Source organism: Lithobates pipiens, unplaced genomic scaffold (genome assembly GCF_037356315.1).
Source record: "Lithobates pipiens isolate NorthernLeopardFrog02 unplaced genomic scaffold, aLitPip1_a1.2 Scaffold_169, whole genome shotgun sequence".
NCBI classification, from domain to species: Eukaryota; Metazoa; Chordata; class Amphibia; order Anura; family Ranidae; genus Lithobates; species Lithobates pipiens.
This window is the reverse complement of record NW_027507754.1, coordinates 948,815-969,849: the sequence shown is the minus strand read 5'-3', so window position 1 is coordinate 969,849 and position 21,035 is coordinate 948,815. Positions and strand designations below refer to the sequence as shown.

The 21,035-nt window shown below is 46.0% G+C and overlaps 1 protein-coding gene across 1 annotated transcript in view; it reads right to left on the bottom strand.

Moving 5' to 3' along the window:
• The window catches only part of SYTL2 (synaptotagmin like 2), a 185,401-nt gene extending 164,651 nt beyond the window's left edge, over positions 1–20,750 (bottom strand). Inside the window, exon 1 of the mRNA XM_077484927.1 lies at positions 20,577–20,750. The gene's annotated coding sequence lies outside the window, so the exon portion shown is untranslated. The remainder of the gene's footprint in view (positions 1–20,576) is intronic.
• Between the last annotated feature and the right edge of the window lie 285 nt (positions 20,751–21,035).

Below are 21,035 nucleotides of genomic sequence, written 5' to 3'. Positions count from 1 at the left end.
CCTCGTTGCAGCGCCCCACTGGGCGAAACGCAGGGATGAACCTCCCCAAAAACTTCCTGCTTTCCCCAAGCGAAGATTGGAGTGCGTATATAGAAAAAGGTCAGTCAAAAGTTCAGCTTCCCCAGCCGACCGGACTGCCTGTTCCGTTAAAACACCCGCGGGTGAACGGACGGACGACCCTGTAAAACTTCCTGCTTTCCCCAAGCGAAGTTTAGGGTGTATAGACAGTACGAACGCTTCAGCTCCCCGCTGATCCGACTGTCAAGGGCCGACCGATAGACGGTCGGGTAACCGAGTGGGGCCGGGGCTCCGCTCGGATAGCTTCAGTCTCACCAACCGAATTCAGCTAAGGTTCCTTAGCGATGTCTCCCCACCGGAGGAAACACCATAACTGAGGAACGAAGGGAGGAGGAGGCTTAAATCATGAAATTGAAGGCGGTGTTTCCTAAGAGGGGAGGAGCCAGTGTCTCTCAAAGGTGGCTGTCCTGAAAGACGATTGGGGAAAAAATGTATTACACACACTTAAAATGTATGTCTAGCAGCCATGTACATACATAATCAGCTGCAAAATAGGCATTTGATATGCCTTTCTAGCACTGCAACGCATGCAAGAGGCTTATACGAAGCAAAGATGCAGAAAAGCCGTGATAAGAATACCAAGAATCTCCTTATCGCTCCTAATCCATGTGACATTCATTTTTCTGCTCCTAGAACACTTGTGAGTTCAATGGACATAGCGGGTGGTTTTATTTACCCAAGTGTTAACACCCTATGTAATCATCTGTGACTCATACTTCCGGTGAGATGTCAAATACACTGTGCAAAGCCACATTAGGCCTCATTCACACAAGAATATAAACCCGGGTGCCTTAAAATCCAACCTGACATTTTATCTGTAGGGAGAATCTGCTGGACAAAGTCATATTCTGGTTACTTATGGGTCTTAAAGCGGGGTTCCACTTTAATGTTTTAAATTAAGTTTACTAAGTATTTCACATACCTCTATGTGCTGTCCGATTCTATTCCGAGTATTTTTCATTCCTCTAAACTGCCTAGGAAAACGTCTCCAGGCGTTTTCCATTTTGCCTGTGGGCATGTGAAGCCCACAGGAATTGTCTTCCGGGGCACAGTCCCATCATGCACCGCCCCTATGAGCTGCGATATCGCGCATGCGCAGATCAATCCGCTCGAGCGAACACAACAACTCAGCCTGGGCGCCGCACAGATTCCTGGGAAAAAAAAAAAACCCACGATCCCAGGAGCCCCTGCGGCAGATAGGAAGAAGTGACCTGCCGCTGAAGCCCCGCCCATTTTTGCATCGGCTCCGCCCCTTTCCGCAATCTCGCGAGGCAGAAAATTTAAAATAAGAAGAAAACAGAAGAAGACAGCAGAAAGGTAAGGGGGTTACCTAGCGATTAGGGAAGGGGGGAATCACATAGATCTAGTACTGTTATTTAGGGTGGACCTCCGCTTTAAATACCCCAGAAACATAATCCCCCTGCCATAATTCCTGACTCCACAGTGTTGGTTGGTCACATGCCTAAAATGTCTCATTCGAGAATATGATTAAAAAAAAAAAAAATCCAATAGGAATCTGCTTAATGAGAACATAAACTTTAAGATTTTTAATTAATATTACAAAGAATTAGGGTGGTTACTGATTACAATTTTCCTGTTTGATTCAGTTTGATTTATAACGCACATACAGATCCAACTACATTTAGCTGATCTCCTTGCATTGCAACTCTGTATTAGTCAGTGGTAAACACTATATACAATCACTAGTTAGTTTCCACAATCCATGACTTAACTTCACAGTTCACACAAATATGAAGGCAATTAGAGAGATGAAATTGCAGCCCAGCAAGACGATAAACAGCCAGATCCACAAGTTATTCCACCAGTGCTGATCCACACAGCAAAAATATCACAACTTATCAGCCTCTAAGGACAACAATATTAAAAAACGGAGGTCATCAAATTTGCCTACACTTAGCTCACTGAACGATCCCAGTTAACCACATCCATATTTACCATCACTGTCCAGCGACATCACCAGACTACCCCCCCCCCCCTTCGTTAGATGGAGGCACTTGAAGGAAGGAGTCCGATGACGATGTTCGTGACGTCACCGGATCTCCGACGGAACACCCTGAAGCCGGTGGAGAGGTGCGTACCGATCAAAAAAATAAATAAATAAAAAAATAAGTAACGCTTAATCGAGGAATTAATCGTTAAATTTCCGCAGTCCTACAAAAGAATACATTTTTTGTTTCCAAGAATGAAAAGTGCCACTGTCACCTTTCTGCACAGCCAGTGTAGAAAACATAGCAGGCCCCACCAAACACAGGCTGCCCACAGAGACAAGACCAGCCACTCTTCACAAGGAGAAGGAGCAGTAGTGGCTGGCAAAAAATAAAAAAATAAAAAAAGTAATTAAAACAAAATCAAAGTCATCTCCAGTATTTAGCAAAATGACAAAAGCTGCAAGTCCCTCCATGTCCCACCTGCTGACATTTGTTGTTCAGCAGTTGGATGGCTGCAGGTTGCCTGCGACTGCTATAGGAGGACACGCCTGCCAAGTGCCAATAAAAATAAAAAAAATATAATTAAAAACACCCTGCACTCCATAAAACACGACAATGGTAGAGTTACTGACTGACTGATTGTCTTTACAAACCTGTTAAACAGCTTAAAGATGACAAGCGCAGAACTAGAAGGTTCCCCAGAATCAACTTATTTGCCAAACCAGACCTGCTGTTATCAGTGGGCAGATCAGTCCTGCGGGTGGGTGGTGCAGTGGTTAGCACTGTTGCTTTTGGACCAAGTCCCACAGGGAACTCAGAGTCCTTCACATGATACATATTTACATTACATTAAACAGAACAATGCAGGTGCATTACAAACCTATCCAGCCTCTCACAGTTGTTTTTTTACATCCATACCTCCACCCCCATATTGGTGCCTTACTCGTCACCCCTAATTGATTCCTTGCTAAATGCAGCGCTCGAGGCCCAAGTAGGCCAATGGGCAGTTCCAATCAAAGCCACCTGGTGCTCCACCTAGCACAAAATAAAACATTAACAAAAAAAAAAGTGTAATGTTTGCTGGAGCCCCTGAAGCAATAAAGTAGTAGACGAGACTGCATTTTCAGTAAAGAAACTGGAGGGTACTGGTGCGCTCAGCCCTGGGGAGCTACTGTAACTGAGGCTCGCACTTGCTCTTCGATCTCAAGCTACATGGTGCCTGCTGAAGGCTAGAAAAGGAAACTCCCTGCATCATTGCTGGAATCGCAATCCACATGGGGACTGCAACAGTTTCCAGTGCGTGTGGCATGGCATTAGGATCAACAGCTCCCACGCACATTTCTGCCGTTTTTCTGTAAGGGTGGTTGAGCTGCAGGAACCAACTGCACAGATGTTAACCTAGCCTACTGGAGTCCAAGAGGATAGCAGTTAAAATCCAGACTTTCTATTCAGAACAAAAAAATAAAATAAAAAAAACAAACACACACACACACACACACACACACCTTCACTCCAAAAAAAAAGTGCCGCTTTTTTTTTTTTTTAAATCCTCCCTTCTAATAAGAGTTTTGTTTGGAGGAGGTGGGAAAGAGGGTACCTATTGCTGGCAGGTACCCACTCCTACTTGCTCTCCAACTACCTAGGTGTTTTGGGCGGATGTTCAGGAACCCTCCTCCTGCCCCCATCTACTGGGGCATGTCACAGGAGCCTGCAGGTCCACTCGCAAGCGCAATGGGAAGCTGGCTCCCATTCAAGATAGCAAAGATCTGGCTCAGGTGAGGACAGCGCTGGATCCCTGGACATGCAAGTGGCTTTTCATTAAAGTTTGGTGAAGACTGGTGCTTCCTGGCTTCTATCAGTTTACAGCCATAGATGGCCACGAACACCATAGCTGCAGGAAGAATTGTATTAAGGAAAAAAATAAAATAAAAAAGGAAGTGTATGTGTTTAGGTAAACTATTATGCAACTTCTGACAACTTACCCAAAAACTTTGTATTAGAGCTTCATTCCCTGTAAGGAATATATAGCATTTACAATTTTTTTTTTTTTTTATTGTATGAAAGTACTTTTTTTAATAATCTTTAAGGATGAATTCAGGTATAGCACTTTTTACATACATTTTTACATGGTCTTGCTTTGAGCAATGCAAGTATGCATGTACCATACCTATGGGATCCCTCTGGAAGCTCTAAATACTTGAGTAGACACCACTAGCTTCCAGGTCCCGTACCGACTGTTGAATGCAAAGCCAATTCTGATTGAAGTCAATGGGAGCAGTGACATCAGGCTCCATCTTGTCCCATCAAGCAACACTTTGGGGGGGGGGGGGGGAATTTACTAAAAAGTAAGCCATAAAAGGGAGCCAAAAAAAAAAAAAAAACACGCACCAAACAAAAGTTTTCCATTGCCAGGTAGTTCAATTTTTCACACCATTAGTATGCCAGCTGTGACCGTTTTCATTCCGCAATCGAAAGTGCCAAAATTTATCAATCCATCGTGCTGGATAGCATGATCGTATGCATCATGTTTTTCAATGTACAGAACGTTCAGTTTTCTACTAGTCTATGGCCAGAATAAAACTGGTGCACACAGAATCTGGTGTAGCTGTGCCTAGTAACCAATGAGCTTCTAGGTTTTATTGTCAAAGCTTAATTGAACAAGCTGAAGTCAGAAGCGGATTGTTACTAGGCGCAGTTGCACCCGATTCTGTGTGCACTGGTTTTACTAAATCTCCCCCTTTGGATTCATTGAGAAAATATAAAGCGTTCTCAGTAAGTCAGTAAGCAGAAGTGCAGCTGTCAAGCATAGGACCCAGAAGCCACTAGTGGTACCTACTACACTGGTTTCCAGGGGGATCCAAAAAGGTACAGTACATACATTGCCCCAAGCTAGACCAATGTAAAAATGGTCATAACTGGAACTCAAAAAAAGTGACCAGTTACACTTAACGATAACCGTTTCTGGGAAGACTTACAGGACGGCAGGCCTACTCAAAACTCAGGGTGCCGTCCTGGAAGACGAATTGAGAAAATGACCAGTTACACTTACCGGTAACTGTTTCTGGGAAGTCTTCCAGGACGGCACCCTGAGTTTTGAGTAGACCTGCCGTCCTGGAAGACGACTTGAGAAAAAAAAAAAAAAAAAGTAACTGATTTATGCGCATCAGAGCAGTCATATTTGCTTTGCAAAGTTACACTGGTTGGTTGGGTTACTGCTCCTTTGCATCATGCAAGTCAAAGTCTAAAGCCGGTGTCCTATCATATAAGGTCCCCCATCCGATAGTGTCTGCTGTGTACTGCACATGGGCAGTACACAGCAACACAGATTCCGAAAATTGCCGAGGATGAACGGCGCCTGCGCCGTGAGTCCAGGTTCTATCCCCACCATCCAAGTGGACATAGACTAGGAATATTTTAAAAAAGCCGGGCGCAGCGAGGCCAAGCCCGAAGCGTGGCGAGCAAAGCTCGCCCGCGAGGGGCCCTCTAATATTCACAACCCTATGTCCGCTTGGATGGTGGAGCTACCACCTCCACTCACGGCGCAGGCGCCGTTCAGCTTCGGAGATTTTCCGAAGCTTCGTCTGCTCCGTACTGCGCATGCGCAGTACACAGCGGACGCTATATGATGGCAGGACACTATCTGCCAGAACACCGGCCATAGACTGAGCAATTTTCCTTCATGAGAGGCTGCTTTTTGAGAAAATAAATAAATAAATAAAAATCCCCCCCCCCCCCCCCCAATCAATACATGTCCGGTCCCCATCAGGAAAATTGTGATTATCGCTAGCGGCTAACAGCTGCTAGCAATATTCACATGTAAAAGCCAGCAGGCCAAAATGTATCGATCAACTTACATAGTTAGTCAGGTTGAAAAAAAGACAAGTCCATCCAGTTCAACCTTAAAAACAATAAAATAAAAATATATTGTACAATCCAATATACCCACAGTTGATCCAGAGGAAGGCAAAAAAATAAATAAAAAATAAACCCCAGCAGAGTATGCTTCCAATTTGCTACAGCAGGGAAAAAAAATAAAAAAATTTAATAAATAAATATTCCTTCCTAGTCCCCCAAGAGGCAATCGGATTTTGCCTGGATCAACTTTACCTATAAATGTTAGTACGCAGTTATATTATGTACATTTAGGAAAGTATCCAGGCCTTTCTTAAAGCAATCTACTGAGCAGGCCAGAACCACCTCTGGAGGGAGTCTATTCCACATTTTCACAACTCTTACTGTGAAGAAACCTTTCCGTATTGGAAGATGAAATTTCTTTTCCTCTAGACGTAAAGAGTGCCCCATGTCCTTTGGGTAGACTGTAAGAAGAACTCAAAACACAAAGTTCACTATATGGACCCCTTATATATGTGAACATGTTGCTCATATCCCCCCTTATTCTCTTCTCAAGAGAATACATTCAGTTCCTCTAATCTTCCCTCATAGATGAGCTCCTCCATGCCTCTTATCAGTTTGGTTGCCCTTCTCTGCACTGTCTCCAGTTCCCCGATATCCTTTTTGAGAATTGGTGCCCAAAACTGAACTGCATATTCCAGATGAGGTCTTACTAATGATTTGTACAGAGGCAAAACGATATCTCTCTCTGGAGTCCATACCTCTCATAATACAAGAAAGGACTTTGCTCGCTTTGGAAACCGCAAAGCTAGCAACTTGAGATTTTCCTGTCCTGACATAACAACCCCCCCCCCCCCCCTTTATAAAAAAAAAAAAGCTCATCAGCAGACAGGGAATCTTTACCATTGCAGGCAGACAAGAGGCTAGTATTGGCACCTAGTATGTAAATTCTGGATCTCTGACTTTGCTGAACCGAAGTCCCAACCAGTGTTGTCAGACCTACAGCCTTCTTCACAAGGGCGATAGGTGGCATACACTGAATTCCAGCAGCAAGAATCAGCCGATTTTTGAGGCTGCAATGACCAGTGCTTGCGAACAGAGGCCGCTCAGCCTGTACCCAGTAAGACCCCTTTCACACCACACCACCCTTTGCGTCTGCGGTAAAACACCGCTATTTTTAGCGGCGTTTTACTGCCGGATTTGTGGCGCATTTCGGCCGCTAGCGGGGCGCTTTTACCCCCTGCTAGTGGCCGCGAAAGGGTTAAAACCACCGGCAATATGCCTCAATAGCAGCGTTTTGCTGGCGGCATTACAGTGCTGCCCCATTGATTTCAATGAGGAACAGCGGTGGAGGAGCGGTAAACACACCGCTCCTTCACCGCTCCAAAGAAGCTGCTTGCAGGACTTTTTTTCTGACGTCCTGTCAGCGCACCACTGTAGTGTGAAAGCCCTCGGGCTGTCACACTACACACAATGGTGCAGCTTCTTTAGGGCAGATTGCAGGCGCTATTTCTAACGATATAGCGCCTGCAAAACGCCCTGGTGTGAAAAGGGGTGTAATTACTGGCTGAGAGGAGCCATATCTGTGGGCTGGATAAAAAATCCTGGATGCATCCTTCTGCATCCAGCAGTGATCATCCGTCCTTAAAATCGGAGGTAACTGCTGCATGTGCATTTACCCTTGAACAGGCAAAGGCACTGCCAGCTCATTATTTATCCACACGGGCAGATTGACCGCAGCCGGACAGTAACCTGGCCAAGTCCGACTGCCACTAGAATTTGCAGACTGGACTTAACTAGGGATCGACCAATATTGTCTTTTTTGGTGCCAATACGATACCGATATTTCAGCCACCTCTTAGGCCAATAGTCATGACATTGCTTCCGGGTTATTAGAGCAGATACCGAACGAAGCATCGGCTTTGTTTGATTCTTCGGCCAGCTGGCGGAAATGCCGGCTGGTTGCTTGGACCTCCCAGTGGGATAGGAGAGCCCAAGAGTGCAGCAGAGTAAGCACGTCTGCGTGAAACAAGTCCACTGAGTACCTTTTTTTTTTGGATTGATGTTGGTCATGTTCGCTTGATGGACTTTCAATAAATTATTTTCATTTATCTTTCAAAGTGTCAAAGTGTAAAATTTTGTAGTTTGAGAGGGTGACTCTTCCCAAAGAAAATATCATAAATTTTGGGTTGTCACCAGAACAAGAATAGAGGATACATTCCAATGGAGGGAATTCCTCTTACTCCCTGTTGTGACTATGGGACAGGAAGTAAAAAAGGGAAAGCTCCCTATTTGAGATAGCAAAAAAAAAAAAAAAAAGTGTGGTTCTAACCCTTTCCTAAGGTTTTCCTTAGATCCAGAAGGCAGGGAGTGGGGGGGGGATCAGACATCATATAGGTGAGCTAAATGGGTAGTGCAATCAATGAACACTCATGTTCACCTAAGTTGAAAATTAAAAGTCAACAAATTGAGCCTTTATGTTGTCGTAATGACCATTTAAGTACCGCGTGTATGGCCAGCACTTTGTATCAAACATATCAGTAACGCAAGAAGGTAAAAAATGGCCGTAGCAGAGACCTCACTTCAGATTTTGCATCGGAGTCCTTTTATATAAACTCCCGACAACAAGCATGAGCAGTCATTGAGAGGATGAATATGAAAACTAGCATGAAAATATATTGCTTAGGAATGTGGTCAACAATTCAAACATTGTTCTACACATTCCATAAACAAAACAGTTTACAGCAGGATGGCTGTTCTCAGCCTCAGGCAAACTTCAACCTCTCAGAAATGTACCCCACCCTGTCCTGCGAGTAACATATGACCTGCACTGAGCCACGTCCTGTTATACAGGGCCCCACACCAAGCACTACCTTTTTATACAATTCTATTGACCAAATAATGAAGGTCCCAAAACACATTGGCAGCCATTTTTATGGGTAATCAAATTTACTACAGGTTTGATACCCGTCTTAGCCCTTAGAATGGGTCTTGTGGCCATCTAGATCAGCAGTTCTGGACCTTTTTTCTTGGGTGGAACAATGGGTTGGGACAGAGGTAGGTGTGTGTGTGTGTGTGTGTGTGTGTGTGTGTGTGTGTGTGTGTGTGTTCAATAATAGCGTGTGGAAAATGGTGGTTGTGACATAGTAGCACCAACAGTGGGGAGGTCATTAAGTGGAGGTAAAACACTACTGTGTTGACAGTGGGGGGGGAGGGGGGGGCAAGAAAAAAGGAAATGAGGCGGCAAGGTGGGGTGTGGGGAGATACCAAGCTCGTGGCTGCAGTTCAGTAGCACTTATAGGTCTTGGTGTGGGTCAGGATGGAGAGCCTAGGAACATATAGTTGGTACGATAACCTTACCACTAAGCCTGGCAGGATGGGTTAGAGAACAGTGAAAGAAGGGGTAGTAAGAACATAGATTTTTCCTGGAGTGGGGGTTTTAAAAGGATGTCCATCCAGGGCAGGATTTCCATCACTGGAGTCAGACCGCTATTATAACCAACATTTTCTTGCCTTTCTGGTCCAAACCTGGATTACAATTTATAAATAATGTTCAAGATGACTGTGGTCCTATGAATTATATATCATTTTTGATGCTGCCATCTACAAGGAAAGGCCTACTCTGCCAAATGGTAAATTCAGCTCTGCTTTCATCTAAACTGGCCCCACTATGTATTTAACTGTTGCATTACATTGGATTTTTCTATTCTTGAAGCGAAAGCGGGGCCTAATGTGAACATCTCAATACCCTCTAAAGTGCTGCAGAAGAGTACCAGCAATGTAAACAAGCATGTAATGTCAAGTAGGAATAAAAGCATGAACTTGTCACTGTGCCAATGTAGAGAAAATATGATCATGTTTTGCCAAAGCACTCCAATTCCTCCTCCTCCCTCCACCACTAAAACTCATGCAGAGAAACATTTACTCTGAGAATACAACTAGAGTGGACAACATGCCGATACTCCAAACTTCCGAAAACGGACATCTGGGAGTGTCAACTTCCTGGGTGGCCCACAGTGCTTAGTGGTTCCTCTCACCAACTTCTACATCACCATCATGTCCTGCAGTGACGTGAAGACTAGCAGGACGAAGTCAACATGCCATAAAATTGGAGTTTATGAAGAACCTATGAAAGGGAAAGGAGCAGGCACAACATCTCTTCAATGGACCAGCATTTGGTGGCTTGAGCAAAAAAAAAAAAAAAAAAAAAAAAAAAAAAAAGATACTTTCTTCTTTACAGGTAAACTTGCCCGGGAATACAGACCTTCGGTTCTGGTTTCAATAGACTTCAAGTACAACCACACTTGTGATCTAAAAGTCCCTCTGCCTTTAGTGGTAGATAGAACTTGGACGAAAAATTGCTTTTTTATTTTTTTTATTTATTTATTTTTTATTTATTTATTTTACAGGGCCATGTGAATTAAGCCTTTGACTCAAATGTAGCAAAATCTGAGAACTTTTTTTTCTCCCCTTCAGAAAAAGAGAAAGGAGAAAGGGGAGCCAAGATAGGTAGATTAAAAACAAACATTTTAGAGGCATTCAAACCCTGGCAATAAAATGTCCCAAATTTCTGTGTACAAATCCGTGGGAGACGATGGTGTATGCACAACCATATTGTAATAACCCTGATACACATTCAGTAATCATCAGAGCTGTACATAGCCATGGGGGTAAATATTGGCTAATGACAAAATAATTGCAGAGTATGTCTAGTGTAGGCTGAGAGAAACCACAAAATAAAAAAAAAAAAAAAAAAAAAAAAAACACCACTGTATATAGTCTGGGGAATGGTGTGGAAGTCTAGATTACATATGTGTATTAGTTGCCCATTCATACAGCTGGGTTTACTGCTTGTATTTTATAGAGTAAAGTTTCATACTCTTGGACACCGCCAGACGTCTAATGTCAATTGCAGGAGTCCAGGAAAGACCAAGGCGGTGTACAGCTGCCCATAGTACACAGATATATGCCAGGCTTTCATAAAACGCTCAAAATATAAAACCCCAGGCCCGCAAAACCTAAAATTCATGGTCTTGTGCCCATGGGCAAGTTTAAGCATGGTGTACTTCTTGCACGCAAACATTCATTACTACGGGCAGCTATGCACTGCCATGGTCTTTTGTATGTGCAGAAATATGCCCGCAATTCACATTGGATTCTTTGAAAGCGTGTGGGCACACGGAGGTCATACGCATAAAATGCAGGCAGACGTTTTGAACCTGTGGGGGTCCACAGTTCTCTGCATAACGCTGCAGAAAACACTCCTTGATAAGACTGTCCATTCCCATCAATTCATTAAAAGCAACGCACTAAGCATTTTTTGTAACATACATAAAACAATCACCCAAAGTATTGGGACGCCTGTCTTTACACGCACATGAATTTTAATGGCATCCCTAAGTCCATAGGGTTCAATATTGAGTTGGCCCACCCTTTGCAGCTTTCACAGCTTCAACTCTTCTGGAAAGGTTGTTCACAAGGTTTAGGAGTGTGTCTATGGGAACGTTGGACCATTCTTCCAGAAGCGCATGTGTGAGGTCAGGCACTGATGCTGGATGAGAAAGTCTGGCTTGTAGCCTCCAGTCTAATTCATCCCAAAGGTGTTCTATCGGGTTGAGGTCAGGACTCTGCAGGCCAGTAAAGTTCCTCCATCTTAAAACTTGCTCATCCATGCCTTTATGGACCTTGCTTTGTGCACTGGTCCAGTGAAGGGAACTCTAATGCCTTGTACACACGATCAGAAATTCGGCCAGCAAAAGACAGGATGAGAGCTTTTGGTCGGAAAATGCGACTGTGTCTATGCTCCATCGGACTTTTGCTGGCGGAATTCCTGCCAGCAAAAGATTGAAAGCAGGTTCTCCATTTTTCAGTCGGAAAAAGTTCAGATCGAAAATTCCGATCGCCTGTAGCAATGCCAACACGCAAAACTCCTACGCATGCTCAGAAACATTGAACTTCATTTTCTCGGCTCGTGGTAGTGTTGGAAGTCACCGCGTTCTTCACGGTCAAACGTTCAGAGAACTTATGTGACCGTGTGTATGCAAGCCAAGCTTGAGCGGAATTCCGTGGGAAAAAACTAAAAAAAGATTCCGCTCATGTGTACGGGCATTAAGACACCAGCATACCAAGACATTTTGGACAAATTTCATGCTCCCAACTTTGTAAGAACAGTTTGGGGATAGCCCTTTCCTGTTCAAACATGACTGAGCACTAGGGTGACTACTTTTCCAAACTGCCATTCAGGGACGTCCCCACCCAGAAGGAGGGAGGAGCACTAGGCACAGCCTCACTTTGAGTCTGACAGTGTACGTGATGACACTGGTTGTCAGACGCCAGGCGGCCCTAGCAACCAGCTTGGATAATGCAGCTGGTAGGCAGCTGTGTCATTTTTATTCTGGGACACTGGATTGTCCCGGAATAAAGGTGCCCGGGGCAGACATGCCAAATACGGGACTGTCCTGGGCAATCAGGTACACCCTACTGAGCATCAGTGCACAAACAAGGCCTCAGCGCTCATGTGCGAGGCTTTAAGATGAATACATTTTATTGTATGTCTCAGTACACACAGATCTCTACTGCCCTTATCAGTGGTTTGACCAACATGAGAGGAGGAGGCCAGGCACACATCAAGGAAGTAATGACGTTAACATCACTGTATAAGATCAAGAGCTGCATTTCCTGGAGGAGATGTTCAGACTTGCCAGACCAAAATTTATAATAAAAAAAAAAAATAATTATAATATATAGAAAAAAAAAAAAAAAAAAAAAAAAAAAAAAGTGGATAAGAATAGGAAACCCTGTCAGGTTTGTATTGCTACATGGGGCTCCATCACAGAAATGGACCCTCACATTTTACTAGACAAGAAAATCAGTGCAGTAGCAGATAGGGGAAAAAAAAAAAAAAAAACTAAAAATAAAAGGGGGGGGGGGGGGGCGGGGTTGAAAATATGGCTCCTGTGAGGCTTTTACTCTAGCCTGTGCTTCCATTCCACAAGTCCCTCCTTGCTTTCTGTCGAGAAACCTCTCGAAGCATACCGCAAGAAAAACACACTTTGTGATAGCTCACACTAATGCGAATTGGATGCAGGTTTCCCCGCATTCAAGTCGCATGGCAGGAATATTGGTTCCATTTCAGGTCTGAATGCAGCCAAAAGTTTGAACCTAAAACTGAACGGGGACGCCCCGCAGCCGCACATAGTGGAAACCCAGGCTCACTTCAGTAATATCAGGAAGGGTTAGAACCTTTGCAAGGTTACAATTACTGCCCAACTTCATGTCCTGGTGGCAATCGCTCCCTTCATTTGTTCTGTGGCAGGCTGTCAGAGGACAGGAAGTGAGGTATGAGATATAGAAAAGTTTATATATATATATATATATATATATATATATATATATATATATATATATATATAAAAAAATTTTTTTATTTTTTCAGAGCACACCACAGCAGAGGTGTGAAATGACCAGGTAGGAGACCAGGCATTTCACCTTGTCTTGTGTTGGGACTGCACTGGTATAGCAGCTCAACCCAGCCCTACTGCACCTGCTGTGAATGGGCCTAAACAATGTATCACAAAAAGAACTCTTTCAATTTTATGCCATGGTCAATTTAATTTTTTTTTTTTTTTTTTTTTTTTTTTTTACTTGGAGTAGTCCTTTAAATACTGGTGTGAAAAGATTTCATTTCCTACAGCTTGATCCTCCCTACCCGATACCAACATTCATGGTGACAGCATGCATCTACCCTGAGACAATAATGACTAGTCAGAGCAATTGGTCATAAACCTTTAATACATGAAGGGTGCGAGTAAGGTTTCACTATGAAGATAAGACCAAGAACACGGGGACATGACCTCAAACTAGCAGTAGAAAAGTTAAAACCTAATCTTAAAATAACACTTGTATTGAAAGAGTAGTTGAGGCTTGCAATGGACTTCCAGCAGAGGTAACGAAGCAGAGTTTAAACATGCTTGAGCTACGACAGGTTGAAAGCTGCTGTGCCAAAGGGTACTAACGCTTAGAGCAGTATGTGACCTTGGAATGCCAACTTAGGTATCGGGCATTAGTCTCTGGGTGCATACTGCCCAAATGCTAAGCCTCTTGGTGCAAAGTCCAGCTACAGCAGCATCTGTGTTCTACAGGCTGGTGGCACCTGCGCCTTCTACCTGCACCAAAAATCTATCGCTGGAGACAAATAAATAATTTGGAGCTTAGTGCTACCAAAACTAACAGGAAAAAAAAAAAATATATATATATATCTATATATCTATATCTATATCTATATCTATATCTATATCTATATCTATATCTATATCTATATCTATATCTATATCTAGCCCTCTAGACCTGTGTAATGCTAAACATACAACCTGCAGAATTTTTTAAACATCGCCTATGGAGATTTTAAGGGTTAGAGTTTGTCGGCCATTCCACAAGCAGGCACAATTTTGAAAAAAATAAAAACACCCCACACACAATAAAAATAAATAAATTATATAAAACTGTTTTTTAACTCGTAAACAACAAATCTCAGAAAGAGGCTCTGCCCTTGAGTGGTTAAGTACCAAATCCACTAGAACAGAAAGGCAAGCAGAACTTTCAAAATAAGAGCTTAGGCCTCTTTCAGGTCCACCTGTCAGTTTTTCAGGCGGACCTGAACAGATGCTCCATAGACCTCTATGGAGCGTCGGATAGCAGTGGTGACATGTGCGCTGACATCCGAACCGCTCCGATACGAAAAAAACAACTTTTCCATCTGCGGATCGGATGATGGACTCTGCAGTCCGTCGTCATCCGATCTCCCATTAGGAGAGAGCGGCGCTCTGACAGGTCCGTTCCTGCGCAGTGTGCAGAGACAGACCTGTCATCTGCCTGCTCAGCGGGGGAATTGGAGCGATCCCCGCTGAGGAAGCGGATGTTCGCCAGGTGGATCATCACGGATCCGTCCCGTGTGAAAGAGGCCTAACAGAAGTCAACTTGCTCTCTCATCTCGGCACAGACTTCCTTTATCAGCCGCAGGCCCCTCGTAATTCACAGATGTCAGTAATTAAAAAGGGATGAGTTGGCACTCCCGATAACCATATATGTTCCTGCTGTGCTGGCAGATACACAGAATCAAGATCATAAATAATTTGGGATTACCCAATAGCATTTCAAAACTCCATACGACGACTCATATCCTCGGATTATCCTGATTTTCCAAGCCATCTGAACAACATGGCTTGCACTATATGTCACATCAAGGCTGGATGAAACCCAGGGGAGGAGGGAAGCATGCCTAAAAATGATAATGGCTTGTAGACTACGCACACCAATATATTTACACATTCTAGACAAGCAATAAGAACTCCAATCTCTCCCCGCGTGTTATAACGCATAAATGCGACAGCAGGATGGATGGGCCTCAGCTGCCACACATACATGTCTGAGGTTCTCTGCTAATAACAAGTTTCCAGAAAACCGACAAGCAGTCACTGGTCTGTTTTTTGGGAACCAGCAGTACAGGTTCCAAATCGTGTGACCAATGTGACCATAGCTCCCCACTGTCCCCAATTTGGAGCAAAGTCCCACTGTCCCCCCTCATTTTGGTCTGATCTATATAGTTGTATATAAAATGCACTTTTTTTTGAAAGACAAAAAAAGTTTCCCAGTGCTAAACTTTTTATCCAAATTTAAAATTGCTGCATTTGTAGGAAGCAAAACTCTGAGCCTTAAGAAACCATGGGTGGCACATCATTACCACTCTACCTATTCTAATTTTGCCAGAGGAGTCAGCATCTCATTTTCAAAAACGCTACCATTTAAACTATTAGACTTAGTGCTTGACCCCAATGGCAGATTTGTACTGATCCATGCATTGATCCACAGTGTCCCCTGGGTTTTGGTGGGCCTGTACCTACCGCCCCCTACTTCCATCAAACTTCTAAACCTCTTTACAGCTAGGCTAGCGCTGTTTCCGCCTGATAATATCGTACTCATGGGAGATTTTAATCTTGTTCCGGACTCTGACAGGGGACAGGTGTGCTGCGACGGGCACGACCCATCAAGGGCTTGCTGCGTGGGCTAATACTTACGGCCTCACGGATGTGTGGAGGTGGAGACATCCTCATTCCAGAGTCTTTACCTGCCACTCGGGTGACTCAAATCCTTCTCCAGAATTGACCTGGCATATGTGGAGGCCCCTGTCCTCCCCCAGAGTCCGGGACATTGCCATCCTTCCCAGGAGGGATAGCAGATCACGCCCCACTGCTGATCTCCTCTCCATCTCAAAAGAATCTCTCTCCTGGCATAGACTAGTATAAAGGTCATACACAGTTTGGTGTACCTGTCACCCTCCACGTCCCCCAGGTAACTAAGCAGGAAGAGAAGGGGGATCAAGTGATATATCAACTCCACAGATCCTCGCCAAGACCCCGCTACCTCCCGCCAGTACAGATGGATCTTAGGGCAGGTCCCTGGAGCCGACCACGACCCCCTCCGACAGACTCTGGAGACTCTTCAGATTTTGGGTATCAGACAAGCACGTAGACTCCAAATTCCAAGACGCTAAGACAGTTCTGTGCCGAGAACTCCGGACAACTCCACATGGGATGCCTTTAAGGCCTCCTCAAGGGGACAATATCAGTCTATTATTGCTGCTGTGAGGAGGGGCCGTAGAGCAGATCGAGAGTGTGGAGAGAGAGGCATCTGTACGAGAGGCCCTCTACGTTGGGCCCCGAGACCACACACACACACACACACACACACACACACACACCAACTTCAGTCCCTGACACAACAAGCTCTCCTTCTGCGCATGTCCCTCACGCAAAAAAAAAAAAAACCTCCATCAATACCAATTGATTTTTGAGCAAAGAGACAAGACAGGGTGCCTTCTCGCGTGGCTATCCAGGGCACAATCCGGGATAACGACCATTGCACAAATACAGGGCCGGGATGGAGATTTCCTCTCCACTCCCCAAGCCATCAACCAATGCTTTGCCAACTACTACCAGCATCTTTACACTTCCAGGGTGGTGTACGACCAGAAGGACCTAGACAACCATCTTGACGAAATTGACATACCTGTCCTTACTACCGCCAGCAAGCTTGACGCCCCTATAAAGATAGATAGAGGAGATACAAACGGCCCTGAAAATGATGCAAACAAAACACCGGGCCCAGGTGGGTTCCCGGTGGAATTCTACAAGACCTACATAGAGGACCTAGCCCCCAACCCAGGCTTCGCAGTCTGGAGCCCTCCCAGGCTTGATGAGCAATGCAGTCATAGCAGTTATCCCCAAGCCGGGTAAGGATCCCTCACTAGGTTCCTCATACCACCCCATTTCCCTCCTAAATGTAGACGCCAAAATATTTTCAAAAATTCTTGCGAATCGTCTCAATACAGTTATCACGGCCCTGGTCCACTCTGACCAGACCGGATTTATGCCAGGACGTGGTACTGACATTAACATCCGCCGATTACACACCCACATCGCGAACGCAGATTCGGATGACCCGAGAGTGGTGGCCTCACTTGAAGCTGAGAAGGCTTTCAACTCGGTCGAGTGGGGCTAACTATGGACGGTCCTCTCCAGAGTGGGCTTTGGCCCCCAACTCCTGACATGGCTGCGAATGCTGTATGCACACCCCAGAGCCCACATACGCACCAACGGAACCCTGTCGGACCCCCTTTGTCCTGAATCGGGGGACCCGCCAGGGATGCCCATTATCCCCAACCCTTTTTGCCCTGGCACCCTTGGCTGCCCATATTAGGAAGGACCCTGGAAGAAAAATTATATGCAGATGACTCCCTCCTGTACCTGGCAGATACCTCCACTTCACTTAGCTCAGCCCTGGCACAGTTTGAAACATTTTCCCAATACTCGGGAATCCGCATCAACTGGGATAAATCAGTCCTGTTCCCATTCCATCAGTCTGTGCCCCAAACCGACTCCCACACACCATTATGCTGGGTGGAGACCTTTACGTACTTGGGGGGTGAAGCTGGGGCCCACCTTGAGAGGGTACCTTCCCAGAAATCTACTCAAGCAACTGACAAAACACTGGGTCACCTGCCGTAATCTTCCCCTCACACCTGTAGGTAGAGGGAACTTAATTAAAATGATATACCTTCCCAAGTTCCTATATTTCTTTAGGCAGACACCTACCCCTATCCCCCGCTCCTTTTTCCGGAAACTAGACAGTATAGTAACCACCTCCATTTGGGCGGGTCGCCCTCCCCGGGTGGCCCAAAGCTCTCTTTATCTTCCTCTATTTGGCGGGTGTTTAGCTCTCCCGAATTTCCTTGTGTATTATTGGGCCGCTGTTCTAGTAACAGTTCGATGGTGATTTTCCCAACCCAAAAAGAGAACCCCACAGTTACCCTCGAATCCCCAGTCCTTGGGTCCTACGCAGCCCTGTCCAACCTATTTTTTTTAGGGGCTACAAAGCGCACCCCCGAGTAACTGAACTTATGAGGACCACTATACGAGTCTGGCAAAATTCCAGGGCCTCGGGAGCCAAACCTAATACATTCTCCCCCCACACCCCACTACTCTGGGGCAACCCACTCCTATCCAATCTAAACTCGATCCCTGATCCAGTAGCTTGAGCTAAACATGGCATTGTGAACCTTAAAACACGTTATGACGAACGGGAAGATAGCAACGTTTCAGGATCTAAAACAGACTTGCCGACTACCCCAATCCTTACTGTTTAGGTACTGGCAATTTAAACACGCCCTCAGTTCACAATTCCCAGAGACGATCACCCTTTGAATCAGACTGGATAGAAAGAAGTCTTATCTCAGGGGTCATTGGAAAGCCCCTGTCCTCCCTTTACCTCTACCTCACAGTAGCTCATGACACTAACACCAAGGCCCTGTTTGCCAAATGGAAGGTAGACATTCCTGACCTTAACGAAGAGACCTGGTCTCCTCATACATTCCATCTATGATTGCATCCAGAGACCGCTTCATACAACTGAAGTTCCTGCACAGAGCATACTACACCCTGCAAAGACTTGCCAACATCTACCCCTCCCCAAGCCCAATGTGCACGAGATGCAAACAGGAACGGGGTTCCTTCCTCCATATGGTCTGGACCTGCCCTAAGATCCGTCCGTACTGGCGGGAGGTATCGGGGTCTTGGCGAGGATCTGTGGAGTTGATATATCACTTGACCCGCTTCTCTTCCTGCTTAGTTACCTGGGGGATGTGGAGGGTGACAGGTACACCAAACTGTATGACCTTTATACTATTCTATGCCAGGAGAGAGGAGATCCCGACTAGAACCTCCTGGAAAACTACAATTAACAGAGTGCTACCACTTTACAAAATTACGTAGGAGAGCAGGAATTGTCCGACAAAATTTGGTTGACCTGGGTGGATGCCTGTGGCGACAACATTGCAACTGTATAGTGCCTAACTAGAATGTCTCGGAAATGACAATGGCTGGCCCTAGCTCCCCTTTTGTTCCTGCCCCTCTTCCCTCTCCCCCTTTTTACCCCCCCCCCCCCATCCATGCCCCCTCTGCTCCCCCTCTTTCCCAACCCCCCTCAGGACGGGGGGGGGGGGGGCTGAGAATGCCCTAGGAGATGGATAACTTGCTACATCCTCTGTACACCTCCTGCCTAAGGTGATATATACACTTGACTCCAACCTTTATCCATTGCGATAATAAATGTACATACACTATATAAAAATATGTGCACTCCCCTACACACTGTACATTTTTTATATCTGCAGGCTTCTGGACTGACTGCCTCCTGACTTCTACATGCACTACTATGATGTATATAAAAGCAGAATACAATCAGTAGAGGGGAATCAGCTGAGCAGAGCCCAGTCAGTGGATCAGATACAAAACGGACTAATAAGAATACAAATCCTTCCAGCCACCTGCCTGTGCACAGAGGATAGGAGGTTGAGTCTGCCCGCCCCCCCCCCCCCCATGGGTAGGAGGCTGAGTCTGCCCCCCCATGGGTAGGAGGCTGTGTTCATGGATAGGAGGCTGCGGCTTCTTCCGTGGGTAGGAGGCTGAGTCTGCCCCCCATGGATGCTGTGTTCATGGATAGGTGGCTGTGTCTGCCCCCCATGGGTAGGTGGCTGTGTCTGCCCCCTCATGGATGCTGTGTTCATGGATGGGTGGCTGTGTCTGCCCCCCCCCCAAGGGTAGGTGGCTGTGTCTGCCCCCTCATGGATGCTGTGTTCATGGATGGGTGGCTGTGTCTGCCCCCCCCCCCCCCCAAGGGTAGGTGGCTGTGTCTGCCCCCTCATGGATGCTGTGTTCATGGATGGGTGACTGTGTCTTCCCCCCCAAGGGTAGGTGGCTGTGTCTGCCCCCCCATGGATGATGTGTTCATGGATGGGTGGATGTGTCTTCCCCCCCCAAGGGTAGGTGGCTGTGTCTGCCCCCCCAAGGGTAGGTGGCTGTGTCTGCCCCCCTCATGGATGCTGTGTTCATAGATGGGTGGCTGTGTCTGCTCCCCCAAGGGTAGGTGGCTGTGTCTGCCCCCCCTCATGGATGCTGTGTTCATGGATAGGAGGCTGTGTCTGCCCCCCCATGGATGCTGTGTTCATGGATAGGAGGCTGTGTCTGCCCCCCCCCCCATGGGTAGGTGGCTGTGTCTGCCCCCCATGGATGCTGTGTTCATGGAAAGGTGGCTGTGTCTGCCCCCATGGATAGGAGGCTGTGTCTATGAATAGAAGGTACTTACTGTAGCTCCAGGGCATCGGCTCTCGGCGTCCAGAGGCGGCTAATAAACCCAATAGCGAGCGGCGATGATCCTCTATGATCGATCCCTAATCAGTCCTTGCACCGAGTCCAATCCTGCAACAGGCAGAGCGCAGCGCTGATCAGCAGGCGGGGAGGGGCGGGGCCTATCAAACTTTTCTCCAATAGGAGAGCGGACTGCCCCAGGGCTGCGAGTGACTAATAAAAGTTGGTGCGGTGCGATCCACCTGGATGACAGCTGTGCCCTCCCCCCGGGGGGCGGGGCAGACGAATACCTGGCTGGAGGGAGATCACCCCGCACAGGTATGAGGACAGGAATGTGATTGGAGGGAAGCCAGGACTGGCCGGGCTGGATGCTCCGGTCTGTGACAACCATGAGAGGGGGAGGAGCTTGTGTCAGGACTGGAGAGACGAGGATAGAACGTTATAAAATATCTCTACA